This window comes from Pinus tabuliformis, chromosome 4_2, assembly GCF_031772625.1.
Source record: "Pinus tabuliformis cultivar Carrire ecotype Pingquan chromosome 4_2, CPIR1, whole genome shotgun sequence".
Taxonomy (NCBI): domain Eukaryota; kingdom Viridiplantae; phylum Streptophyta; class Pinopsida; order Pinales; family Pinaceae; genus Pinus; species Pinus tabuliformis.
This window is the reverse complement of record NC_142304.1, coordinates 270,394,275-270,422,086: the sequence shown is the minus strand read 5'-3', so window position 1 is coordinate 270,422,086 and position 27,812 is coordinate 270,394,275.

The window sequence follows — 27,812 nt, the reverse complement described above, 5'->3', positions numbered from 1 at the left end:
AAAATCCCTTCTATGGGGTATGATGGGTGAGAGTGGACAAATGGCAGAGACAGTTTGCAAGGTGGATGATCATGGAATCTTCCAGAAACTTCTCCTGTGACACTTTCCTCTCTAAATTTTCCCAAGGATGAGTAAGAGATCATCAATCTCCAAGTGGAATCAAGAACTATTAGAGAGAGGACACTAATCAAAATCCTAGAAGCTGACTCACCCCTCTACAATCATCTATATATGGATCCCTCATCCCAGAGATCCAGAGGCTGGAATTTTGTATCTTGTAAGGAAGTGTTGTTGGTTTCTTGTTGGAATATCATAGTGTTGGGTGATCTAAGCTTTTCATGAGGTGAAAGAAGGGATTTCATGCTGGAGGGTGACGCTGGGTCAGAACAATTGGTTGTAATCCTCTTTGCTTATTCTTGATAGTAATAAAGCTATTCAAGTTTTCCTCCACATTCTGGTATGCTTGATGATATATGCATTTGTGTGGTCAATATACATCTGGTCCTATATTATTTATGATTGTAGATCTCTGTTCTTTGATAGTATTATGTTGCTTTTCTTCCACAGGTGCTCTTTGAAGATGGGTAGATGAAGGAGAAGCGGCAAGGATCTGTCAGAAGGGAGAGGAATCGAGCAAGGAACCAAGTGCAAGACTGAGGTTGGTGTCCTTCATTCCACTCTTATCTACTTCTCATAAGGGGAAACGAAAGTAGTTTTAGTTTGTTTGTTTCTAAGATAGCTACCAGTCTTAGTGGGACTAGCAACTCCGAGTGGACACTAGATTTCCTGATAACAGAAATTGGTCTAAGGGGTAGAGGTAAAATTTTCCTCTTGCCTTCAAAAATTTGACATTTATGGCAAGCAGTGACAAACTTTTTGACATCAGCAAACAAGGTGGGCCAATAAAATCCAGCCCTTAGAATTTTGTCAGCAGTTGATTTCCAGTACAAATTTCCACCACATTCCCTTGCATGGAATTCTCTGAGTACCTTGTCAGCTTCATCTTTTATTAGAAAATTTAATAGAACACCTTCATGATTTTTCCAAAAAAGAGCACCATATGAAATAAAAAACATTGAAGCTTTCATTTTCCAAAACCTTTTCTTTGTTTTGGATAACCCTGGAGGAGCCTGCAGGTTTAATAATACATAACATATATCAGCATACCAAAGTGATTATACGAAAGCCTGGCTGATTTGTGGAGTCGCCATCTCCTGTTCATTATCCAGTTCATTGATATCCAGGGCTTGGCAATTGGTTTCAGTCATGACTTTAGCCAATCCCCGTCTTTTTATAAGCTTTGTAGGTTTTATTTCAATATCATACTCCAATATCGTAGCAATCCACTTTCCTCTTTTGCCTTCAATCCCCTCTTGGGTCAGGATACCTTTGACAACAATGCTTGGTACATAAGCTATTATATGAGAGTATAATGTGTAGACTCTGAAATCTTTGATAGCTTTCACAAGTGCATAAGCCTATTTTTCCATGATTGGGTATTTTAGTGGTGCATCCCTAAGTTCTTTACTGAAAAAGGCTATGGGTTTCTCACATCCTTGATCATCTTTCTGTAGTAAAATAGCAGCAATAGTGTGTTCTGATGCAAATGAGAATATTATGAAGTCTCTGTCAAATTTTGGGCTTGTAAGGACTGGTGTTTTGGTCAAGGCCATTTTGATTTCTTCAAATGATTGTTTAGCTTCTATTTTCCATTTAACCTTGGAATCTTTTTTCATCATATTATTCAGCAATCTGATTAGCTCGGCCAAATTGGGTATGAATCTTCTTAAAAAGATAATTTTCCCTAGGAAAGCTTGAAGTTCTTTGACATTTTTGGGCTGAGGTATTTGTAAAATGGCTTCTATTCTATTAGGATCAATTTTGATGCTGTCTTTGGAGATTATGTGACCTACTAGTTTGCCTTCCTCTAGATTGAAAAAGGATTTTTTAGGATTCAAGGAAATACCATACTTTCTACATGTTAAAAACACTTGTCTCAGATGATCTAAATGCTGCTGATTTGATTTGGAAAACACAGTGAGATCATCTAAGTATATGACTAGAAAATCATGAATTTCTTTAGCAAAAGCTATGTCCATTGCATGTTGGAAGGTTGCCCCTGCATTCTTGAGTCCAAATGGCATTTTCACATATTTGAAAGTTCCCCATGGGGTTGTAAAAGCAGTCTTTTCCTGATCATCAGGATGAACTAGAATCTGGTTGAAGCCTGAAAACCCATCCAAAAGTGAAATCCTAGAGGCACCTACTACCCTTTGTAAAATGTGGTCCATCTTAGGTAAGGGGTAGTGGTATTTCAAAGAAACCTTATTTACATTCCTTAAATCAACACACAATCTAATTTCTACTCTTTTTTTCATAGTGGGCACTAAATTAGAGACCCATTTTGAAAATCTGATAGGTGCAATTATCCCAGCTTCATACATTCTTATGACTTCTTTTTCAATTAAAGGGAGTAGTACAGGGTTGACCCTTCTGAGTTTTTGTTTGAATGGTTTTTTATTCTCTTTAAGGGGTATTGTATGTTGGATAACAGAAGTATCATAAGATTTGAGATCTTCATAGCTCCAGGCAAAAACATCCTCGAATTCCTTGAACAGTTCAACATATTTAAGCTTTTGGTCAGGAGGTAGAGTTTTAGATAGTTTTATCATTTTAGGATTTTCTTTAGATCCTATGTTACAGTCCTTAATGTATGCGTTTAGAGGTTATATTTTGGGTTTCCTTGGGATATCATTAGAATCAAAGAAGTCTTCCAGAGGAGTTAATCCCGTGGGAAAATAGTTGTCTTTTAAATCAATAACTTCGGATTCTCCTCCAATAATTTCATCAATGTCTATTTCTTTAAGCTCTTGCAACTTTTCCTTGGTAAATTTCGTTGGGTGAAGTATTTGAGTTGCAGTTTCTACTGAAATTTCTGTTTCAATTTTATCTATTTGATCAACTTCATAAACAGTGTCCATGTCTATATTAGTGCTGGAAAATTCTTCTTTTAGGGTCAGGAAATTGTTAATCTATGTGTCACTGTCAAACACTTGCTAGTTTTTCACATTGTCTGGTATGGTTGGCCTGTGTCTAATCTCAGCTGTAAACTGATGATTGGGTTCAAATGGTAGTTTACAAGTGCTGGAAAATGTTGCCAAACTGTGAGCATGCAAATTGTGTTTTCTTGGAATTTTGGCAAGCTGTATTTTAAGGAATGTATTAAGGATCTCAATTGCTGCCCCTCTGTAAGATCTTAATCTAGGATCATTTGTGAGGAAGTTCCCTTTCATCTATTGAATGACTAAATCAAAGTCTCCCAAAACTGATACCCTAATTGCCTCTAAACTTTTGATCAAGTTAAGTCCTAACAAGAGGGCCTCATATTCAACCATATTATTGGTACATCTAAAATTTAATCTGTAAGCATGTCCTTCAGCATGATCATTTTCCATATTATGTACTCAAATTCCTGCTCCTGCCCCTAATTTATTAACTGATCCATCAAATTCCAAATACCAAAGGATCTCAAGTTCACAGTTACTATCAGGAGTCTTGGAAAAAATTTTACTGGGGAAATTTGGATTTTTAGTTTCGTTTAGTTTCTTTTGAGTGTCTGTTATATCAATTATTTCATAAATTTCTTGAGTTTGAACACTAGGTTTTTTATTTATGATTTTTTCTTATTCTAATGCTAAAGCCTTGACATCAATTGGGGGATAAATTTCAGCACTGTATAGGATGAAGGAGTCCATGTCAAAATGCATGGAGTAGATGGGAAAGTTCTGGGGTTTCTCTTGGTTGCTCACCATTTGTTTCATCAAAGTTTCTCGGTACAATATCTTTGGCTGACCAAATACTGAGATGGTAGCATAGGACATGTCCAACTATAAAGATCCTTGGAGCTTTGCACCCCATGATCTAGATAACAACATGCCATATTTTGGTGGAATATGAGCAACCACTACATCCATTAAAATTGTCTTGGCAGGGTGTTGAACTAATGATACACATACATCTTTGATCAATCCTAGACATCTGACCTGGCTAGAATCAAAAGATAACAAGTCATTGTATGGCCTGGTAATATCTAGGTCCAACTTCTCCATTACATATTTAGGCATTAAGTTATGAGAAGCACCAGAATCAAACATGGCATTATGAAGTATTTTATCATGAATGTTCAGACTTACATAGAAAGGAGGAACCCCTCCATCTACTGATTTTCCATTTGCCTCAGGGCCAAAAATTAATTCAGGCTGGTCATCGAGGACATTTATTGAGTCTTTGTTTTCCGAAATCTGAAGTGATCTGCTAATTTGATCTTTGTAGACATCATGCTTAGCCAATTCTGATAATGGAATTACTATCTTTAATTTTCCTATTTTGGTCTCAAGGTCTCAAGGTTTTTGTGTTTGCATTTTTGCATTTCAGCTAGTAAGATTTTCTTTTTCTGTTGTTTTTCAGTGCTTTTTTCTTTATCAGGAGTAGTGTTATGGGCTGAAGTTGCTTCTATGTCAATTTATGGAGGTTCTTCCACCCTTCCTTTGGGAGGAGTAGAAGTGGAAGGTTGTCTGTTAGGTTGTTGATTGTCTGATACGTCTTCAACTGCTGGATTGTTTGGGTTAGGATTTGTTTTAGTAGGGGCTTGTACAGGAGGGTTGCTGATTTTAGCTTTGCTAGATTGCTTAGTATCTTTCTGTTTATGCTTTTAGGGACATCTATCCTTCTGCTCCTCAGATTTTATTGCTTGTGAACCTCATAGATGGTTGTATCATATCCCTCCCTAAAATCAAATGATTCACCTGACTGGATTTGGAATTGATTAAGAGTATGAACTTCTTGGTCTTCTTGGGTCAAGAAAATTTTTGGTTCACTATTGAGACCCATTAAGTTAATTTGAGTATCTTCTATTGGTTCACTGGAGGTTGAAGCTTCAACATAGTTTTCCTGGAATGGAGGTCTAATGTTTTGATCAGGGCTAGCCTTTCCAGTATTACAATTTTGGTTTTTTCTAAAGTTTGGATTTCCCCCAGTATTGCTTGGTTGACCATCCCAAGGGGATTTCCTCTCAATTGTTTCTACTCTATCACCCAGTCTATCCATGCCTTTGATAATAGCATCTAATTTTTGTTCAAATGTAGAAGGTTCTTCTTTGAAAGGTGTCCTCCTTTAAGCCCTAGCTCGAGCTCGTTTAGAAATCAGGTTGGCCTCAACACTGACAGCTATACTCTGCATGTCTTCTAAGATTTGAGGAGCTCTTTCCTTAAGCTGGTATGCCATATCAAAGTCAAATGCATATAGGAATTTGATCAAAGCCAAATCTGGAGGAGGTCTGAGATTCTGAGGAATAGCATTGTATACATTGTTAAATCTGGTACAGTAATCTTGAACAGTTTCTTGTGGGCCTCTCTTCAAGTTTTCATATTCTGATAAAATGTGGAGCAGATCTTTCTTCTTTTCCCATCTGTTCAAGAAGGTCTGATAAAGGGCTTCTAGGTCAGTGATAGTGTTTGCAAGGAGTGATCTAAACCATGTTCTAACATCTCCAGTTAAACTTTGAACAAAGACTTTCATTCTGACATCATCATCATCAATCTCATAGATTTCAAAATAATCAGTCATTTTCTTAGTATGTTGTTGGGCTATGTAAGTGCCAGTACCATAAAAATAGGTGATTTTGCCTTGATAATCTTGAGGCATAGCCCCTGGATTTGCAGGTAATTGCAGGGGAGCATAACGGTTTTCCATGTTTGTAGAGATAAGTGTAGCAGCTGGAAGAGTAGGGATATCAGTGGAAATGAATGTTGTAGATGGGGGAGTGGAAAGGAGGGTTTGGGGTGTTGATGGTGAACTATGAGAAGCAACAGTAATGGCAGAAAGGATTGGTGCTTTTCAAGGAGTAAGCTCAGCTTGGATAGGGTTCTGCAAATGTTTGTCAAAGGTTGAGCTAGCAGAATGCTCCTGGCTCTCTTGGCTTCTAAGGATCTTAGGAATCAGATTAGGATTTTCAAAGATAAGTGGGGGATTTGGATCAGGATTTGATCTGGTGTAACGGATCTTTTTCTTTGGAGCCAGCTTCTGAGTATGTTTTTGGTTTTTCTTGAAAACAACGTTTATTTATTTCTACAATTGTAAAACAAAAGCAGTTTCAAAGGCTTCCTGGCCAAATTTAAATAAACAGTAGTAAAAAACAATTATTCAGATCCCCAGTAGAGTCACCAATGATGTTATCACTCAGTTTGTTCCCAAAAGTTGTAAGAAAGGGAATATGGCTGAGGTAACCACAGACCAATCTTTTAGATACAGATTCTAGCCAATCTGCATCCAGAGAGGGTTCTCTCTTTATAATTTAGCTTTGTTTTGATATGTGTTAGGCTAGTTATGAGGTGCAAGGGTTTTGTTTTGAGTTTGGTTGGAGGGATGGAGATTCAATAGAACAGTGAGGTCAAACTGAAAAGTTTCAGTCCATTGGGCATGATGGAATCAAAGAAGGATAACTTTCTCGATTTGGTTTCTCAACAAAGGATGGTATCACAGAGCAAAGTAATCAAACATGGAATAATTCATAGGCTGGAATCAGGTGTAATGGAGTCAATGGGTGAAGGGAAATTAAGAATCCTTCATCATGTTGATAGAGGGAAAATGGCTGACTACTATTAAGGAGCAGTTAAGAATTCCTTAGCAAATACTCAAGAGGAAAGAATCAAGGGAAACAGGAGCAATTAAGAATTCACTGTTTATTCTAATTCTGAAGAAAACATAAAAAAAAAAAAAACAAAGATTGAAGACAGAGTGTAGTCAAGCAAATTCTGAATTCTTTTTCTTTATTGTTGAGATCATGAAACATAGATGACATAATAAACTTAGAAACTATAAAACACAAGTTAGAAGGACTTATTGATCCATAAGATGATTCAAGAATTCTATAACATGGTCCTCAGCATCAATTCCTCATTCAGTAAGCTAGACAAAAATGGTTCCAACAACTTTTTATTCTAGAAAACTTCAGTATTATAGTCAAAAGCTATGAACATCCACCAACCAACCCCCAATACCTCGCTTGGGGGGGGGGTATTTATACAAAATTGTCAAAATATTTAATAAAATATCTGGTAGAAATAATATCTGGTGGTGATTAATGCATTTTAGAAAGAAAGAGACAGACAATCTCGAAAACAGGGGAACAATAAATTGATGCAATAAATTGATGTTGTGCTGGTTGCTTCCTCTTTATGAGATGTACCAGAGGTAGGTGTTGTGAGTCGGTTAATGACCGACTTCCACTGATACTCTATGCTAGCTGCCCCGTCCTGCATCAGATGTTCTTTAACTTTGATGTGATGCGCTTTGACCCGCATGACTCTGATTCATTTATGTTCTCCGCATTATAGTAGATGGTCCAAAATGTTCAATTGACCAAAGGTACCAAATATATCGAAGATAAGTTTATAGAATCTCTAACATACTTTGCCACCACTTTTGATCTAGAAATTTATGCCTCTAAAGATTCTTTAGTGTTTTATCAGCTTCTGTATATCTAACAAAATTAGGCTGGAGATGAAATAGATGTTTTACTTCATGTTCAATATAGAATAAGTTCTCCAAATTATCATAGATACTTTGGCCTGAGGGAAGTGCTTTTTCTCCTGAAGCACTTATTGATGAATTAACCTGATCCACAGCATATGCATTCAACTTATGTGTATAATCTGTGTGTCTCAATCGCTTGTCATTATTTCCTAAAAGACTTGGCAGTCCTTTATCCTGCAAAATTGTAAATCTTTGCATGAAAGAATTGATTTCTACTTGCATATCTTGGCATATTTTTTCTAACTTATGCATTAGAGTTTTCTTGGTTAGAACTCTTTTGATATCCAAAATGGTGCCTGTCCTGTCTTGGATGTCGAGCTGTTCCAGCTGTTCTCTGTTTCTATAATTCAAAAAATGAATGAGCCTGTTGGCTTGATCATGCATTTGTCCTAATAAAGCTCTTGCTTTTTGAATTTCTCCATGTGTTGCATTCACCAAGTCAATCTGCTCATAAGTTTTCTGGATAGATGCCCAAACATCACTTAGGGATTGAGTGATGTTGGTCCAAAGGATTCCTTTGATTTCTACTAGAGGCTTGTCCATAGTGAGATCCTTCTCTAATGATCTGACTTTATTCTGCAATGCTTTAACCTCTCTTGTTTTCTCTGCCACACTAATATTGGACTTATCATAACTCTCTTCTATTTTTGCCAATTTTTCCTTTACTTGCTTCAGCTCTGACACTTGGAGTTTCAGTTCCTCCATGACTTATATCAATTCTTCTGTACTCATAGTAGTACTACTACTTGGTGTTGTTGTTGTTATTGAGGTATCTGTGATGATCTCTGCTGTTGATGCCGAGACAGTGGGAGGCAATGCTGTTATAAGTGTGGAGGGAGCAGTAGTGACTATTGGGGCTACTTCAAGTGGCTGGGAGGTCGACTCTCCCTGCTTTTCTTATAGAGCTTTCTCCAGTTCCTTCTCTGTCTCACTCAATCTCTCATTCAGTCTCATGAGCAGGTCCATCATGTCCTCTTCAAATTTCTGTTGTACAACTTCTGCAGTCTGTGGATGCATGGAAGGAGGCATTTTGAGCTATTTCTCAATGCAGCGATGTCCTCTTCTTTCTTCCTCATCGGTGCCTTTATGCCTTTGGAATCTTTGGGATCATGTCCCAATTCAATGATAATTTCTTCCAAGGATTTGATCCTATTGTCCTTAGCAAGGGAAGAGGCTTTCTCCAAATCTAGTTGAGCAGAGGTGTTGTCTATGGAGTTTTGTAATTTATGAGCTAACATAGCTTTATCAACTAGTGTCGAGTAGACCATCTCTCCAAACTGTTTATGTAGCTCAATCTGGTCCATTGGATGAATATCCTTGGCTAATACCTCCAGATTTGTCCTGATGTAATCAGTTGTTGATTGCGGTTGTTGCACCTTAGGCTTGAAATAACTCATGACCATTTTTCCCTCCTTAATTTCATAGGCAGACATCAACCTTTGTTGGTTTTTGGGGGCCATCTTAATATACTGGTTATAAATCTGCAGCCTTAGTGGGTCATTTCTAGCCTTTATCTATGTGAATGTTCTTTTGATGTCAGAGGCCTGCTTACTTGATGGCCTAGTGGATGAAAGTTCCACACTATGCTGCCTTTCTAGCTCCTGCCTATGTGAGCTAGTTGATGTCACTATCACTAGGGAAGTTTGCTAGCTGGTTACCCTCTCACCTCTTAGACTTTCAGTTGTTTCTTCAAAGATTTCCTCTTCTGACAGAGGATTGAGTCTTTGCCTTTTTTCCCCTGGTTGTTCTGCAGGCCCACTGATAGGTGTGGCTTCTTCCCTATCTCTTTTCTTGCCTCTTTCCTCATTTAGAGGAGTCTGTAATGCAAGAATCTCTGTTGCTTTGGTTTGGACAGGAAGAATTTTCCCCTGTTGATCAGTCATTGCTTGCTGCTCCATGTCTGCCACTTACTTGCCCTTAGAAGACCCTGTAACTGGTGCGTTGGTTTCTTGTACTGGTTGCTATGAAGTTCCAGCAGAGGATGTACCCACTCTAGTTTGTTGAGGCAGCTTGAAAAATACCTATCCAAAAGAGTCCAGGTCAAGGGTCTTTTCAAGATCTCTCATAGCTCTTTCCATCTTTTCTTGTTCAGTAATTTCTTCTATTAATGTACCCTCTACCAACTCATCTTGATTAACAAACTATTCAATTTCAGGGATCCTATGATGTGTATAATCCGTTAGCCTGTTTTTTACTTTTTTGTTACTTATAAAGCTATTTGGGTCATATGGCACCCACCAGAAACTTTTCTTCAATTTAAGGTCTTCCCCTAATATCTTATCAGCATCTTCCCATGCCTCCCTCTTATGGATGATAAAAGGGCCTAACTGGGTTTTTATTATCAGCTGACCCTTTTTCTTTACATTGCAAAAGTGGGTTAAATCTGCATTGATAAGCTGCTTGAAATACTCCAGTGCAAATAGCCTCATAGGCACATACCTAGGCAATTTGTAAAGGCACAGTTCATAGCCATATATTCTGATTTTAGTGTGATTCTAGTAGAGGTACCAGTCACCTATCCTGTACTATTTGGACAACTGTAAAATTTTCCTCATATCACCAGAAATTCTAGGAGGAGGAGCTCCTATCAACAGGGTGGAGGTTGGATGTACAAACAAGTCAATGAATTCGTAGTAGGTATAAGGGGATTCACAAACATTGTGGAAGACTAAGGTCCAAAATATCACAGATCTCCTCTCTCCTTTGGAATCCAATTTCCTGATGGGAAATGAAAAGCTGTCTGGCTGATAATATAGCATAAGGTGGTATCTGAATGAGGTGTACTAAAAGACTCCTTCTCTGTCCACAGATTTATGAATTGCTCATTGATTTTATTGGCAATGAAAGAGGCATAATCATATTTGACAGTAGGGGGCTGTCTTGGAGTAAACATTGACAACATAACTAAGATGGTCTCATCAACAAATTCACTGGTTTTGAATCCCAAGATAAAGGATATCATGTCAAGAATAAGCTTTCCTATTTTAGTGAACCAGGAATGCACATAGGGAGGTGGGCCTTGGGGCTGTCAATCTGGTTTCATGAATAATTGAGCAATCCAAGTTATTTCTGAATTGGGCAATTTAGATCCTTGCTCAAGAAAAAATCCCATGGAAAGAGGAGCAAGGGGCTGAGTGGGATGGAAGTGTAACATCTCAATGATAGATTCAGCAGTTATGTAAAAGAGAACAGTTTGGGATGGCGTCACAACTGCTTTACTGACAGGGTCATAGTTGGCACAACATTGGTGAATAATATCTGGGAACACATTCACTGAGGGAAGGTAATACCTGGGAAGATTGGATTCCCATATTCCATAGATATCAGAGTTGCTCAGATGACTATTCCTAATTCGGCAAAATGCCTCGAGATGGTTCATATCACCAGATAACTCTTTTATTTGAAAATATTTGTCAACCAAGGGTAACCAATCTAGGTCTTTATGAGGTGCATTGAGGGGCGCGATGTTCAGGGCCACAGGAGCTTCCATGTGTGGTTCTTGTGTTTTCAAACTAGAAGTCGGGCTTCTGGGGAGACAATGGTCTAAACAGTAGTTCTGGGTGTATTTATATGAGAGCTACAAACTGATTTTGCTTGAATTTGGCTTTCTTGGATAAAATTCACAGAGGAAAAATGGAATTACAGGTTTGGGAAGTGAATCGGGGTAAATATCTGTATTTAGGCGAAAAACAATGCGATTCGCAAGTTGACCAACAAGTTGCAGAGCATGACACTGTAATTTCTTAGCCGAGTGGCAGACTGGGGGCTCGAGAAATCAACGAACTAATGTGCATGGAAACAATTCATAGAGAAGGTGAATGAAAATGACATTTCCCGACAATTTAACAAAATTTGGCTTTGGCGGGTAATTTTGACATTTAATGACAAATGACGTCAGCGAGGAGACAGTTTGTCATTTAGCGGGGGTATGGAATGGTGACTTGGCAATGACGTGGTAGTGATGTCAGCATGAGGGCCAACGGGGGGGTAAGTAGTTTTGGCCTGCACCGCTTATGGGCCAGAGTGGTTTGGGGCAGAGAGGCAGTGAGCATGACGGGAATGCACCATGCGTCCAAGGTACGGGAGTAAAACCACAGTTCCCCGCACTTTAAACATCAGATGGAAGGGTGGCATGATATAGATCTCCACCGTCAGATGGAGGGCCACTGATCGGATGGCTGGCGCTTTATGAACAAGGCAGGGAGTCAACATTGCAGACCTGACCCTTATAAAATCATATTTTAATGTTATCGGGGGTATTTCTATTGGCTGGGGCTTGGTTATTAATCAGTTTGAATGGTGATTAATCCGTTTAATGTGGCTCGGGGGAAGTTTATTAACAATTTCATTGATTTCTTTGAACAACAGTGATATGGTTGTATTCGACCGGGGTGGGGATATTAAGTATTTGGGGTTTTTATTATATGTACACAATACAGGGATGGGAATAATTTACACAGGATTTATATAAATAGGGTTAGAGTTAATATGAGAAGTGAATGTCGAAAGGACAACGCTAATTCATATGGTTAACAACTTAGGTCAAAAGGAAAATATAGCATTTATATGAGAAACATGAATACTCTCTAAGTAAAACGGATTTTTACTTAGACATTTACCTTGAAACTGAATGAGTGGCTCAAGGATCTTAAGCAGATCTTAATACCTTTGGGGGAGATTAGTAAATGATTTTGGGAAAGAAGTGTGAAGGGAAATTAGTCATGCCTCTATGCCTTGCTTGAGCTGCTTCAAAATGTCTGTCATGCAATTGTGATAGGGATAAGATTAACACCTTTTGGAAACAAAATCAATCACAAGAACGCTTCTGCAACACCATCTACCTACCCTGCTTACTTTGCCTAGCATTTTTTCTTCCTTTTTCTTTGGGTGCATTTGAACTAGCAACCCCTTTTTCAATTTTTCTTTTCTTTACATGATAAACCTATCTAAATCTGCACTTATTTCTTCCAAGGGCTCAGATTGAACAGTTGAGCTCCTTTGCTTCTCAACCTATCTACTTTTTTGCCAAGTTTAAACAGTTTGGACAGATTTTATTCTCTATCTCTAAATAGGAAATTCAAGCATGAACTGGCCAAGATTAAGCTGTTTGGCCATTCATCATTAGTGGCATAAATCAACCAGCTACACATGAAACTTTATTTACAGAACATGAAATAGTAGTGGTATTTGGACTTGCACACTTTCCTGGTCCTTTTTCTTTGGGGTTCATTTCTTTCACTTTTTCCTTTTGACCATTTACCTTTTCACCCTTTGATTTTTCTTTTAGGGTATACCCTCTTTACATTTTTTAATTTTTTGATTTTTTCAAAATATGGAAAACCTTTGCAACAGGAAAAGGATGAACATATTAGGGATTTTTAACCAGTCAATCATGAAATATGACACCAATTGGTATAGGAGCATAACAGTCTCCATTACATTAATTCCGTGGACACAAAACCATGGGAAACCAAAACCAAAACCACTACTTTTGACCTAGTCAACTTTGCCTCTTTCCTCTAATCAAGTTTAACTAATAGAAGGCTCATAAATATTGATATTTTCCACATTCATCACAAAATAAATATGCATGTATGGGGGTAGGCTGAATTTATAGGAATTACATCCCATCTTTTCTAGTATCTTGAGAGGTCAATATTATAGAGCCTTGATTATTGCCAAAAGCTATAGCCCATCCTTGTTTCATTGTAACCATACTCTATCTCCCATTGTAAATGACCTCTCTGTCCTACGATTTTATTTTTTGTGACTAGAGGAATCAATAACTAGGATGGTTTCATACTCACATGAAATGGGGTTAATTCCAAACAATACCACTATAACTTCTATATGAAATGACATGCTCTCCAACACATGGCTCACAGTCTAAATCAAGGAGAATTGAACCTTGTATCACATATTTTACATAATACTTCATAATATAGACAACGCTAATTAAGCTACCCCTTGGGGGCCTCTCCGTCCTTGTTGGGTCCCTATAATACTAGTGATTACCCCATTACTATTGAAGTTATACCCCTTATTTATATTGTTGTGCCCTATTACCCCCATATTGTTATTTCTATGCCCCATAGAATCCCTCTATTGTTATTTTTGTGGCTTTATATTATTATTGTTAGGTTGGTTGGATTATATTGTGACTCCTTAGACTCCTATATATAGAAAGGAGGTTTTGTCATTTGAATCATCCAAGAATTGTTCATTTATGTAATGTAAAGGAGGTTTCCCCCTCGAAGAGGCTGAATTCTAAGGCTTTGATCTATCTTTTCTATCTTTTCTTGAGCTAGTTTCATAACATTTGGTATCAGAGCTTTGGATTCTAGGGTTTCGCTGCTCCAAACAGGTCATCGTGGAATTTTTGCTATAACGTTTTTTCTGTGACATTTCAGAAGTCGCAAAAAAAAACCCATTTGAGAAGAAATCGCGTTGAACCTTGGGTCCGAATTTTAGAGCTTTTCGCAAGATAGTTGCCGAGATATGATCTGAGGAAGTTGGTATTTTTGCAGACTCCTTAATTACATTCAAAACAGGTGACCTGGGGAAAATCGTCATAACTTTCTCTCTGGGAATCAGATTGAAATTTCGTAAGAAGGTACAGAAAGAGGAGGCCTGTAGTTTCTTGTATAGCTTTTTCAGAACCAAAGATCGAAAATTATACACGTGGCACTTCATACAAGTTCACTCTTATGGAAAGGTCTATAATCAGGTCATCTTGGGAGATTGTACATAACTCTTCCTTGGAGAATCCAATTTGGATCAGACTGGTGGCATTAGAAAGAGGACACAAAGAGCTACTACAGTTCACAAATTCAGAACTAGATGATTGGAAAGTACAGAGATACATCAGAGGCAATATCGAGCTCCTACAAAGTGAAAAAAGGTGTGTACATTTTTTAAAATTTTTGCTTAAGCTTGGTTTGAAAATTTATTTTGAAGAAATTCAAAGGGCATAGTAGAGCATTATTATCGGTAACTGATGCCCCGAGGAAAGAAAATGCAAACACCTAGTAAGGAACCTGAAAGCTCTAGCATGATTGATGAAGAAGAGGAAGAAATGCTACATGATATATCAAAATTACAAGAACAAGTGCAACAAATGTTGCACTCACAAAAGTTAACAGAAGCTAAGATAAATGGCGTGGAAGCTAAGATGAATGGCATGGAAGCTAAGATGGACAATTTCAAGATAGATTTGAATACAAATTTGAAGACAGGCATGGCAGATTTGAAGACAGATTTGACAAATTTTCTACAAGAAATACTTACTAATGGTGAAAAGGTAGTAAGGGAAACTCATGATGAGAACAAAATAAATGTTAATCATGATCCCATAGACGCTAATGTTGGATCGAAGAATCACCATATTCCAAAAATCGATATGAGGCAAGGATCCCGCCACATGGATATTACAGATGGAGCAATTCTTCGATCTCAATAATGTGCAAAACGCACAAAAGGTACGTATGGAAACTGTATATTTGGAACCAAATCAGTTTGTATGGTATCAATGGCTTTGTTCTCGTAAACAATTTATCACTTGGGAAATGTTTACGGAAGAATTGATAGCACATTATGAGGATACAAAAAGCAACACTTTTTTTAGCCAATTGATAAGTCTCAAACAAAAGGGTTCAATAATGGAGCACATTGAGGAGTTCCAAAAATTGAACATAAGGGTAAAAGATATTCCAGAGAAGCATAGGATTGATGTGTTCATAGGGTCTTTAAAAGATAATATCCAACATGATGTTCACCTTTGGAAACCTGATTCATTAGAGAAGGCATTCAGGTTAGCAAAAAAAATGGAAAGCAAAATTATGGCAACTAGGAAGCATACCACTCACAACTATAAAGATGGAAGTGTTGTTGCCCCTAGTCTTCCACAACCTACAAGGTTGACACCACAACAATTGGAAGAAAAAAGAGCAAAAGGGCTTTGTTACAATTGTGATAGCAAATACACAAAAGGTCATAAGTGTGCTAAGAAGAAATTATTCTACATATATTGTGAAGAGGAAGAAGAAAAGGAGCAAGAAAGGTCAAAAGAAGAGGATATACTCCAGGAACAAAGTGTTGTGTATGGAGAATGATTGTTCAGAGGTCTTTGTTTCAGCTAGATGTATACCCCAGGAAGTTTGTACACCCCTCCACGCGGGGGGGTGCGGGGGGGACTTGTCCCCCTCGCGGGGGTTTGGGGGGGCCGATCCCCCCCGGCTGGGGGGTCTGAGGGCTAGCGGTCCCCTGGCGGGGGCTCGGGGGTAGCGCCCCCGAAGCTAAAAACAAATGTAAATTTGCCTTGTAAAAGTATAGTAATTTCTAGTCAATCTGGGCCGTTCATTAGGCATATGATCTGACAGTAGAACTTATGTTTAGTTTAGGGTTTTTTTCCCTAGAAGGCAACCCCTCTCTTTGTATGAGGGTATTGTATTTGAGGCTGTGAGATAGATGTGTATTCTGTGAGCGAGAAACAGAGAGGTGAGACTGTGAAAGAAAACAGAGGATATTACAACAGATTTGCTGTAAGTTGTGTCTCTTCATTTCGCTGGATAATAGAAAGGAAGGACTGGATGTTCGGGGTGGACGTAGCCCAAACTGGGTGAACCACGCATATCTGTGTCTCTCTTGTTTTGTGCATTTTCTGTGTTTATATTTCTGCAATATTTTATGTGTTCCATTGCTCCGTAATATATAATTTTCTGACACAAAGTCTAGATGAAGAACAAATAAATGCGACCATATCTTGTAATGAATTGGTGGGAATTACCACTCCTCAAACCATCAAGATAGAGGACAAATCAAGAAGAAAAAGGTAATAATGTTGATTGATTTAGGAAGCACCCACAATTTTATTCATTGTAGGGTAGCAAAAGAATTGAATTGCTTCCTATATCCAGCACCAGAGTGTCAAGTGATGATTGCAAATGGAGGAACAATAAATTGCTCTGGAAAGTGCCATAATATCAAGCTATCCAAGGGAGAATATGTATTGACTAGCCCAATGCTTTCCATTCCAATGGGAGGTGTTGATGTTGTACTAGGAGTCCAATGGCTACAATCCTTGGGTACAATAGCTTTTAATTTTCAAGAACTTTTCATCAAATTTTCTACGGAAGGAAAGGAAGTTGAATTAAGGGGTATTGCAGGGAAACCAGGAAAGGTAATCAGCTCTAATGGCATGACAAAGCTTATAAAAAAGGAGCAAAGAGGTGTAATTTCACAATTATGTTCGCTAGATGTTTCCACATTGGAATCATCTATTTCTCGAGATCTCCAAAAAGTCCTGGACAATTATTCCAAGGTATTTGAGACTCCCAAAGGTCTCCCACCTATGCGTGATCATGATCATGCTATTCATCTGAATCCAGGAAGTGTTCCTCAAAACATCAGGCCGTACAGATATCCCTATGTCCAAAAAAGTGAAATTGAACGTATGGTTGCAGAAATGCTAGAGCCTGGTATAATTCAACCGATTCAAAGTTCTTTTTCAGCTCCAGTAGTATTGGTGCACAAGAAGGATGGATCATGGCGCATGTGTCCAGATTATAGGGAGCTCAACAAGCTCACTATTAAAGATAAGTTCCCCATTCCTGTCATTGATGAATTACTGGATGAATTGCATGGATCAATTTACTTCACCAAGTTGGATCTTCATTCGGGATATCATCAAATCAGAATGAAGATTGAAGACATTCCGAAAACAACATTTAGAACTCATGAGGGTCATTATGAATTTTTGGTCATGCCTTTTGGCCTTACCAATGCACCTTCAACATTTCAAGGTTTGATGAATTCAATTTTCAAACCATTCCTTAGAAAATTTGTGTTAGTATTTTTTGATGATATACTAATCTACAACAAGTCTTGGAAGGATCATGTTGAACATGTTGAGAGGGTGCTACAACTATTGGAGGAGAATCAATTATATGCAAAAAGATCCAAATGTTTCTTTGGAGTCTAGGAGGTGGAATATTTGGGTCATATTGTATCTCATGAAGGAGTTAAGGTAGACCCTAGCAAAATTAAAGCCATTAAGGAATGGAAAATCCCCACATCCATAAAGCATCTGTGAGGATTTCTTGGGTTGACAGGGTATTATCACAAGTTTGTTAAGAATTATGGGAGAATAGTAGCACCTCTAACAACATTATTGAAGAAAGATTCATTTTCATGGACTACGGAAGCAACAAAGGCCTTTGAACATCTTAAAGAGGCAATGTGCCAAGCACCGGTCTTAGCTACACCGGACTTCACAAAAACCTTTATTGTGGAATGCGATGCTTTAGGAAATGGAATTGGTGTTGTTCTAATGCAAGATGAAAGACCCATTGCTTTTGAAAGTCTTCCAATCAAGGGAAAGTTTTTAAGCAAAGCTATTTATGAGAAGGAAATGTTGGCAATACTCCATGCACTTAAGAAATGGCGATGCTACCTAATGGGAAGACACTTAAAGGTAAAAACGGATCATGATAGCCTTAAATACGTTTTATAACAAAGATTATCCTCTGAAGAGCAACAAAAGTGGGTCACAAAGATGTTGGGTTATGACTTTTTAATCATCTACAAAAAAGGGAAGCAAAATGTGGTGGCAGGTGCACTCTCAAGAAAGGATGAGGATGTGGAAGCATTGTTGTGTGCCATTTCTATAATCCAACCAAATTGGATAAACAAAGCAAGGGAGGAATGGAAGAATGACGAAGAAGTGTGGGCACTTATTCGAAAGCTACAACAAGATTCCAGTACTTCTGATACATTTAGCTGGCAAAATGATTCGTTATGGTACAAAGATCGATTATAGATCTGTAAGAATTCCAAGCTAAAACAAAATATTCTTATGGAATTGCACACTTCTTCCTTAGGAGGGCGCTCAGGATTTTTAAAAACTTACCATAGGGTTAAGAAGGAATTTTTTTGGATGGCCTTAAATCAGATATTCAAAAGTTTGTGGTGGAACGTTTGGTTTGCCAACAAAATAAAGTTGAAACAATTAATACACCGGGTCTATTACAACCTTTATCCATTCCAAGCCAATGTTGGGAGAAGGTTTCAATGGATTTTATCATAGGTTTACCCAAGTCTGAGGGCAAGAGTGTCATCATGGTGGTAGTTGAAAGACTTACCAAGTATGCACACTTTTGTGCATTATCACATCCATTTAAAGCCAGTACAGTTTCTACTGCATTTATGGAAACAATAAGCTACATGGAAACCGAAAGATTATTGTAAGTGACCGAGATCCCATTTTCACTGGAAATTTTTGGACAGAATTATTTTCTTGTCTTGGTACTTAGTTAGCTCATAGCTCATCTTATCATCCTCAATCTGATGGGCAAACTGAAATAGTAAACAAATGTTTGGAAGGATATCTTCGTTGCTTTGTATCTGATAAACAGACACAATGGGTCAAATGGTTGCCTCTGGCTGAATGGTGGTATAACACTTCCTTCCATACAGCAACAAAAATGACCCCATTTATGGCACTTTATGGGTATCAACCACCATCCATCACATCATATTTAAGAGAAAATTCTAAGGTTCAGGTAGTGGAACATCACATCGAACATCAACAACAAGTCCTCCAACTCTTAAAGGATAACCTCGTGCTGGCACAAAATAGAATGAAACAACAGCCAGATCAACATCATAGTGAAAGAAGTTTTGATGTAGGTGATTGGGTATTCCTACGGCTACAACCATAGAAGCAAATGTCCCTAAAGCAAGCTAAGAAGGATAATCAATTATCACCAAAGTATTATGGTCCGTACAAGGTGTTGCAAAAGATTGGTACTATGGCATACAAATTGGAGCTTCCTGCAGCTTCTCGATTGCACCCAGATTTCCATGTTTCATGTTTAAAGAAGGTTATAGGCGACAAGCTCCCAATTCAAACAATATTGCCAAAACTTGACGAGGAAGGAAAAATTATATTGGAACCGGAAGTAGTCACAGAAACAAGAACTCGACAGCTACGAAATCGATCAATTTCAGAGTATCTTATCAAGTGGAAGAACTTATCTGCTGAAGATTCCACATGGGAGGATGAGAATTTTATGCAGAAGTATCTAGAACTACTCAAGCGTTGAGGACAACACTTTTTTGAAGGAGAGGGGCATGTTGGGTCCCTATAATACTAGTGATTACCCCATTACTATTGTACTTATACCCCTTATTTATATTGTTGTGCCCTATTACCCCCATATTTTTATTTCTGTGCCCCATAGAATCCCTCTATTGTTATTTTTGTGGCTTTATATTATTATTGTTAGGTCGATTGGATTATATTGTGACTCCTTAGACTCCTATATATAGAAAGGAGGTTTTGTCATTTGAATCATCCAAGAATTGTTCATTTATGTAATGTAAAGGAGGTTTCCCCCTCGAAGAGGCTGAATTCTAAGGCGTTGATCTATCTTTTCTATCTTTTCTTGAGTTGGTTTCATAACAGTCCTATTTTGATGATGTCATGACTCGTATTTTTCCTTTGACTTATTCAATGTCTCTTGTACTTATAAATGGATCTTCCTACTCTTCTCAACATTTGTAACACCCTCCCACATCTACTTAAGTATCCATGCCAACTGGGGGAAACATGAGATGAGAGGCTACTATGATCAGATTCGGCCTCATATGTAACCTTAAGGAAGTGGAATCAACATAAACATCACACACACTCATGCAATGTTAGCTTCAGAATCCTTAGAAGACATGTGAGCCACTCAGACAGCATGTCCCTGGGTCCCACTACTATTTTGGATCTCTTAGGCCATAATCGCTCTCATGCTATGGGCAAGGGAGTGACAAAAAACCCAAATTCGCTCTCATAGGCTTGCCTACCGGCGACCAGAGACCAAAGTTACTAGTTCTCTGCCAACGACCTTGGGATTTAAGCCACTTTTCTAGGGCCAGAGCCCAAGTCACTACCTAGAATGGAGTGATAGCTTGAAATCAGTAAAAGTACAGGGGAACAATGATGCAAAAGTAATACATTGAACAAGACCATAACCAAACCCCTACTAGCCATGACAGGCATTTCGTCAAACATATCATCAACATGTAACCTATAAGTGTAAATAATGGAATTAAGTGTAGGGATCCCATACTTGTTTGAGAATAGCTATGAACCATTTTTCCCTCATGTCATTTGATGCACTATCATCTATTAGGTCATAGACACATTATCCATTCATGTACAAGTAAAAACATGCTAAGAGCCATACCTAGTTATTGTCATAAAATATACATATAACCAACATAATAGGAACAAAAATACCATAAACATATCAGCCATCAAAATCCACATATACATCAATACATTTACACATGAAAATAAAGGGAATGAATTTCTCATTAATGAATATAATGAACCAACCAGAGGTGGGACTAACACATTCCACTCGACCATAGATTGGCTAAGCCAAGTATCTCTTCACCCAATCAACACCGTGCCATATTTCAAGCATGAATGTGGGACTCATAGAACTCACCAAAAACACCAACAAGCATGGATTCCACTGGAGTTCTCTGGCTACATCGTGAGGAATAGGAGTGCCTCCTAGTCTCTTAGGGTTTCCCATGCATCCACAGTCTGATCCAGAGATCACCATGCCCTACACTGAGAGATACTCTCTAGGATTTACCATGCATCCCATCTTAGGACCACTAGGCCCAAAAGAGAGAAAATCCACCTCTTGGATTTACCATATATCCTGCCATTCATCTAAAAGGATTCCTAGGCCCACAAAGGCACACAATCTGGCTTTACCATAACCCACAGTCCAGTTCATGGGTTATTGGGCAGTTGGATTCGTGATCCTCAGTCTAGTTTAGTGGCCAATCAAACCATCTGTTTGTAAATTCTGAGATTCATCCCACTTAGCTTCGAATCCAACCTGACCATCCCAAATAAACAAAATGAGAGAACCCATCTCATCAAAGCTATCTGGAAATGGAAAGGTGAGGCTGAAAATACTGTCACACCTGGAAAAACCCATTCCATGGTAGAAAAGAAACACATGCAATCCCATGCATTCCAAATCTAGCAAGGAAAATACACATGAAAGTCGATACTTGCATTGAAGCATGTCGTAACTTCTTGATCATGCCTTTCCCTGCTTGATCTTTGCTTCCTCTTGCCTTCTTTTCCTTTCTAGCTCTAATGCCAAAGTGCTCCAAGAAACTCTAAGTGTCTAAGAGTTTGAGAGAGAGAGAGAGAGAGAGAGAGTAATGAAATAGCTGTAACACTGAAGTGAAAAAAGGTTACCAATTGATCCTCATAAGCCTTTTTATGAATGAGGCCTCTATTTTCTTCATTTTTCATTATTTTCCTTCATTTTCCTCCTCACATACAACCTGTGACCTTTCACCTCCTTGTTCTTGTAATTTCCATTATTTTCACAAATAATTGTGCCAAAAATGCCATTTTTCCTTTCCAAAGCTTTAGCCATTTCCTTTGCCAATTCCCTTATTCATAAAAAACCAAATGAACACCCCCTAGGATGTCTTTCCCAACACTCAGCTTGGAATAAGTTGCCCATAAACCATGGTTATTGCTTTTAACTTTAATTACATGGAATTTTCACCAAGGCTGTTACAGAACCCTCCCCCTTGGGGGACACTGTCCTCGGTGTTCAATCACACATATACCTCAGAAACCCACTGAAAGAAGACATATTGCTCATGGAGATTTATAACATTACTCAATGTAGTATTTACAATGAAAGACCTGCTCAAAATAAACACATCATGACAACATACCGTACACTGGAGCTGTATAACATAGCTCATTATGGTATGTACAATGATCATCCTGCGGAGTGCCAACCCACATGACATAATAACATCATGACAACATAACCACATGATAGCATAGTAACATGACAACATAATCATAATGACATGACAACCATACTGCATAGTCAAGCTTTATAACATATCTCATGGCGATATTTACATCCATATACATATGTACATGTAGTAATATCACCAAAAATATATACCAAAAACATATACCAAAACATATATCAAAACATATGCCAAACACCATATCTAAGCATATACCAAAACTCCATATCAAAGCATATACCAAAACACCATATCAGAGCATATACCAAACCACCATATCAAAGTTGAATTTCCTCAAATGGAAAATAAGGATACATGGTCCGCATCTGATCCCCCATATCCTATTTACCTTCATCGGGCTGAAAGTGCTTCCATTGCACTTTAACTTGCTTGATTGTGTGGTTCCGGAGCATGAGCACTTTTTTCTGTAATATACATTGAGGCTCCATCTAGAATTATCTGTCTGGTTCCACCTGCAATACAGACCATTCAATCATTTGATCAACATCCTTAACATACTTCTTAAGCAAAGATCCATGGAAAACATCGTGGACTTTCATTGTCAGAAGCAGTGCAATTCAATAGGCTACTGGCCCAATCCTCTCAATGATATTGAAGGGTCCACAAAACTGTGGTTCCAGCTTGCCACATGATCCAATCTGCATGGATTTATTCTTCAGTTTGATGTGTAAGTACACCTGTTCGCTAACCTAGAACTCCTTGAACAACATGTTCATATCTATTGATCCAGGTTGCTCCAGAGAGTCACACAGGACAAAGAGGGCTTATGGAAGCTCAAAAATAAAATTGATCAGAATGATTTCAAACTAGAACCAAAGCGTAGATCTTGTCGCCCTGATCGCAGCGGTGTGAATAGTTCATCAACCCGAGCTCGTATGAGGGAGAACGAGCCAGTTAAAGTTCTGGTCAAAGTTGGGCTATGGGCTAGGTTTAAGTATCCTACAATTTGACTGACCCTAGGGCATGAAACCTAGCTCCTGAACGAGGTTGAAATTATGGCCTCGTTAATTTTCCCAATATCCCTTATTTTCTAAAGATTTGAAAATCTTCCCTATTTTTAAATATATAAAAAAAAACAAATATATGGTGGCAGGCCACCACCCCCACCACCCCCAAAACTATTTCATAAAAAAAAAAAAATTATTGTTAAAAGGCTGACAGGCCATGACCCCCGCTGGCCTAACCACAACCTTACAAAAAAAATACATTAAACATGGCTTGGCGACCATCACCCCACCGAGCCCTCCAACCATCACCGCACCACCATATTAACACATAATATTAATGGGGTGGGCACAGGCCACCTCTGGTGGACCCGGCCCACACCCTCAATCTTACCACAGGCCATGTCAATGTACCATAAGCTAATGTGGGGCCGACAGGGATTGAACCTACCCAACCCACGTGGGCTGGCCCCATGAATGAACCATGTAACATTCAATGCACCAACCCATAAACAAATGCACCACTGTAACCAAGCACTAATACAAGCAGCATTTAATATGCGAGGAGTTACAGGACTTAAGGCGTAGGCCACCCAATGTGGACCTGAGCCCAAATTTTTTAATTCGGTTAACATAAAAATAGATGGTGTATTAAAAATGGAGGGGTCGGGGTTTGACCACCTAACCTCCTCCTTTTTATTTGGGATTCCAAACCAACTCATCCAAACAACCTTATTGGTTAATCTGCCACAAAAATTTATATAAGCTTTCATTTCACCAGTGCGAGTAGGTAGATGGAGGAAACAGTAGTGGGCATGGAAAACGAGGCAGAGTTAATTTTTAATTAATTTTTATGCAGGTGGAACCATGACTGAGCATAATTACCATGAGGGTGAAATTTTTACAGTGCCCAAATTAGACAAACTTTATGTCGATCTTAGACCTCTCGGCGACACAAGCTCGATGGCGCTGTCAGTTTCCTAATCTGAGCATTCAATTTGCATAGGAATCGAAGGAGGGAATCTTTGAGGAATCTAGGGGGAATCTAAAAGATTCCTTGAGCCCTAGATTTTCACTTTCTTTGAATTCAAAAATTTGATAGTCGATTTTGCACTATTTGACACCACAAATATGATGGTGTGTTCAGGTTTTCCATTTTCTCATTTCATTTTTTGGCCACTTTTCGAAGTGGAGTGCAGGTGTCATTATTCATGTGCGAGCAGTCATTTCCATGAGATTTGATGCCGCGAGATACGACGTGCGACCAACTTCAACAGCTTGACATCCTTCTTCAGATGGCCCCTAAATGTGAGGTATATGCAGTGTGTTCATGTACTTCTTTTTCTATGCATTGTGCTACACAGATCCCTATTTGAGGTTTGATGTGGGATCTTGTTTCTTACTTATTTTCATGATTCCTGCTTGATGTGATGCGGAATCCTTTGTGTGCTGTATTTGTTGTCATGATTCGTCATGTTGTGTTTTGAGATCCCTTTGTTGTATGTTGATGGGATACTCATGTTGTCGCCATGTATGTTTGCATTGAGATCCATTTTATGCGATGTTGGTGGGATGCTCATGATCATCATGCATGAGTTTATGTCATACTGATAGGAGTCCTTTTTGACTAAGAGTTCCTATAGTGGAACATCTCTTGGAGCCACTCCTGTGTGAGGGTATTTTCCTTGTATGATAGCGACATCACCTCTTATGTACATCATCATTATTAACAACACTTAATGCAGCAGCCTACACCATCTTGACATTGAGGCCCGAAGATGTAGTTCGTGCGTAGTCCCTCCTAGATGAACTCCGTTATCAACAGCTTATATTCTCATGTGTTGATGATTGTCATGTTCCTCTTATTTACAACATGTAGATGTATTCATTTATGTTCTTTTAAAAAATGTAATTTAACACATCACGAAAGTAAAAGGTCTTGGAAGGGTCCTTTGTCACACCCAGACTTGGATCAAGTGGTATTAGAGCGGTATTTGCATTGTTGTGAATTGCAAGCTTGAGCCTGCATTGATGTAAGAGACCGTGCTCAAAATTTCCAAAAGGGTGGAAATAATGTATGAAACTCTGCAGAAAGAGACAGAGGAAAAGGAGTGATTGTAGCTTCAGTTGCAAGCCACATAAGAGGCCCTGGAAGAACTGAAGCACAACAAACATAATCTTCAAACAAAGAACGATGAATTGAAGACGCTTCTACATGAAGAGAAAGAGGAAAAACATAGTTTTCTACAACAGTTGCAAGCTAAGGACGAGGCCTTGGAAAAGGTGTAGCATGACCCATGTGAGGTAAAAAGTAGTTCTCCATCTTCATGTATGTTTCCTGATGATTATTTTGTTGTTTTTGAAAATCATACCACATGAATTGGCTCCAAACTATTGAAGAAAATGTTGTATGAAGGAAAAGGCTTAGGCATTAATGGCCAAGACATTGTCAATCCCATCAAAGTGGATGAATGACCCCGTTAGACAAGACTTAGGTATGTCATAAAGGAAGTTGGGGAATGCACCGAGACAACTAGCAAACCACCAACAACATATGATGAGAAGCCCTCATCAGTTCTTTCTAAATAGATAGAGGAGGTAAAAGATGTTGATTTCCTTTTGGTTTCATCTTCACATAGTATGATTTTTGTTGGATATTTTGAGATCCTAATTACAGGGACAAACATGAGGTTCCTTAACAGGACGAAGCGCGAGAAGGAAGAAGAACTTGGTGTTAATAACCCAGGCGTAACTCAACCATTGGAGGTTATGCAGAGACCTCAATTTGCAGGCTTGAGAAACACTGAGGGAGAATGCTCGAAGGTATCGGATTCTTTTGAGACATCATCGAAATCATCGAGGAAAGCGAATGATGGGAACACATCCGCATCATCCCATGGTAGTTTCCATTGCAGGGAAAGACCTGAGGCAAGATCTCATCGCCATACTTACATCAGAAATGGAAAGGAGAGGTATAACTACTCTTGACATTTGAATGCTCATTTCGATTATGATCATGTTGTTAATGATGAACGTAAAATATGACATTGAAAAACATGTACCTTTTGTGGATTACATAACCATACATTTTCTAAGTGTTGGAAAATAATAGCAACACACAAAAGGATGAGGCATGAAACATCCTCTCAACAACAGGTAAAGAAACATGTTAAATAGATCTGGAGGAAGAAGACCTATTGAAGTCATTGCGACAAAAGTGGCCATCAAAGAGCCACTTGTTGGAGGCTCCATCCAGAGCAGCGCCTTAAAGACAAACTGTTGGTGCATGAACCAGGTGAAGCAGTTGTTCGACAAGAAAAATCACCACAAGGAGGTGACCCATTCACATTGATAAGTGAAAAATGGTTTCTATATATGCTATCTTGTCATGGTCATGCTTTTGTAAGTCATTTGTTGTATTTTAAAATGTAAAAGTGATGATGTGTTTCCATCACTTGTTCAACAACAATGATGTCTAGTCTTTGTTTTGTGTTACGTGATAAACTGTGAAAGTGATGTCATGCTTCCATCACTTGTCAAAGAAAAAATAGTGATTGGCCTTATGTTTGTAAATCATGTGTTGTAGTGATGATGTGTTTTCCATCACTTGTTGAAGCAACAATGATATGTTGGCCTTGTTTTCGTAGCTGGGGTATTGTGTCCATCTTGATGTAAACTTGACCACCAAGTATGTGTTATAAACTCGTGGAAAGTGTGGGATGCTTGGGTCATTAGTTGGTCATGAAAGTAAAGCATGTAATTTGAAAAACAATGTACTACAGGTTGTAGGTTTCGGCTCATCGCTTAAGGCCTCGAAGAACAAAGCTGAAGGAGATGGATGCGAGACCTTTTAGGATGCTTGTGATGCAAACAAGGTACAAAAAAGCTGCAGATTTTTTTTCATGCTTTTGGAGGACCAAAAGCTCCTCAGTTGGGAGGATTGATCCAGGTGGCTCTAGAGACTCACACAGTTCAAAGAGGGCTTATGGAAGCTCAAAAATAAAAGCAATCAGAATGATTTCGAACCAGAAGCAGAGCATAGATCTCGTCACTCTGATCACGACAGTGTAAATAGTTCATCAATCTGAGCTCATATGAGGGAGAACGAGCTAGTCAAAGTTTTGGTCAAAGTTGGGTTGTGGGCCAAGTTTAAGTGTCCTACAATTTGACCAACCCCAGGGCATGAAACCTGGCTCCCGAAAGTGGTCGAAATTGTGGCCTCTTTAATTTTCCCAATATCCCTTATTTTCTGAAGATTTAAAAATATTCCCTATTTAAAAAAAAAAAAAACAAATATATAGTGGCAGGCCACCACCCCTGCCACCCCCAAAACTATTCCATAACAACAATTTTATTGTTAAAAAGCTGACGGGCCATGACCCTCACCAACCTAAC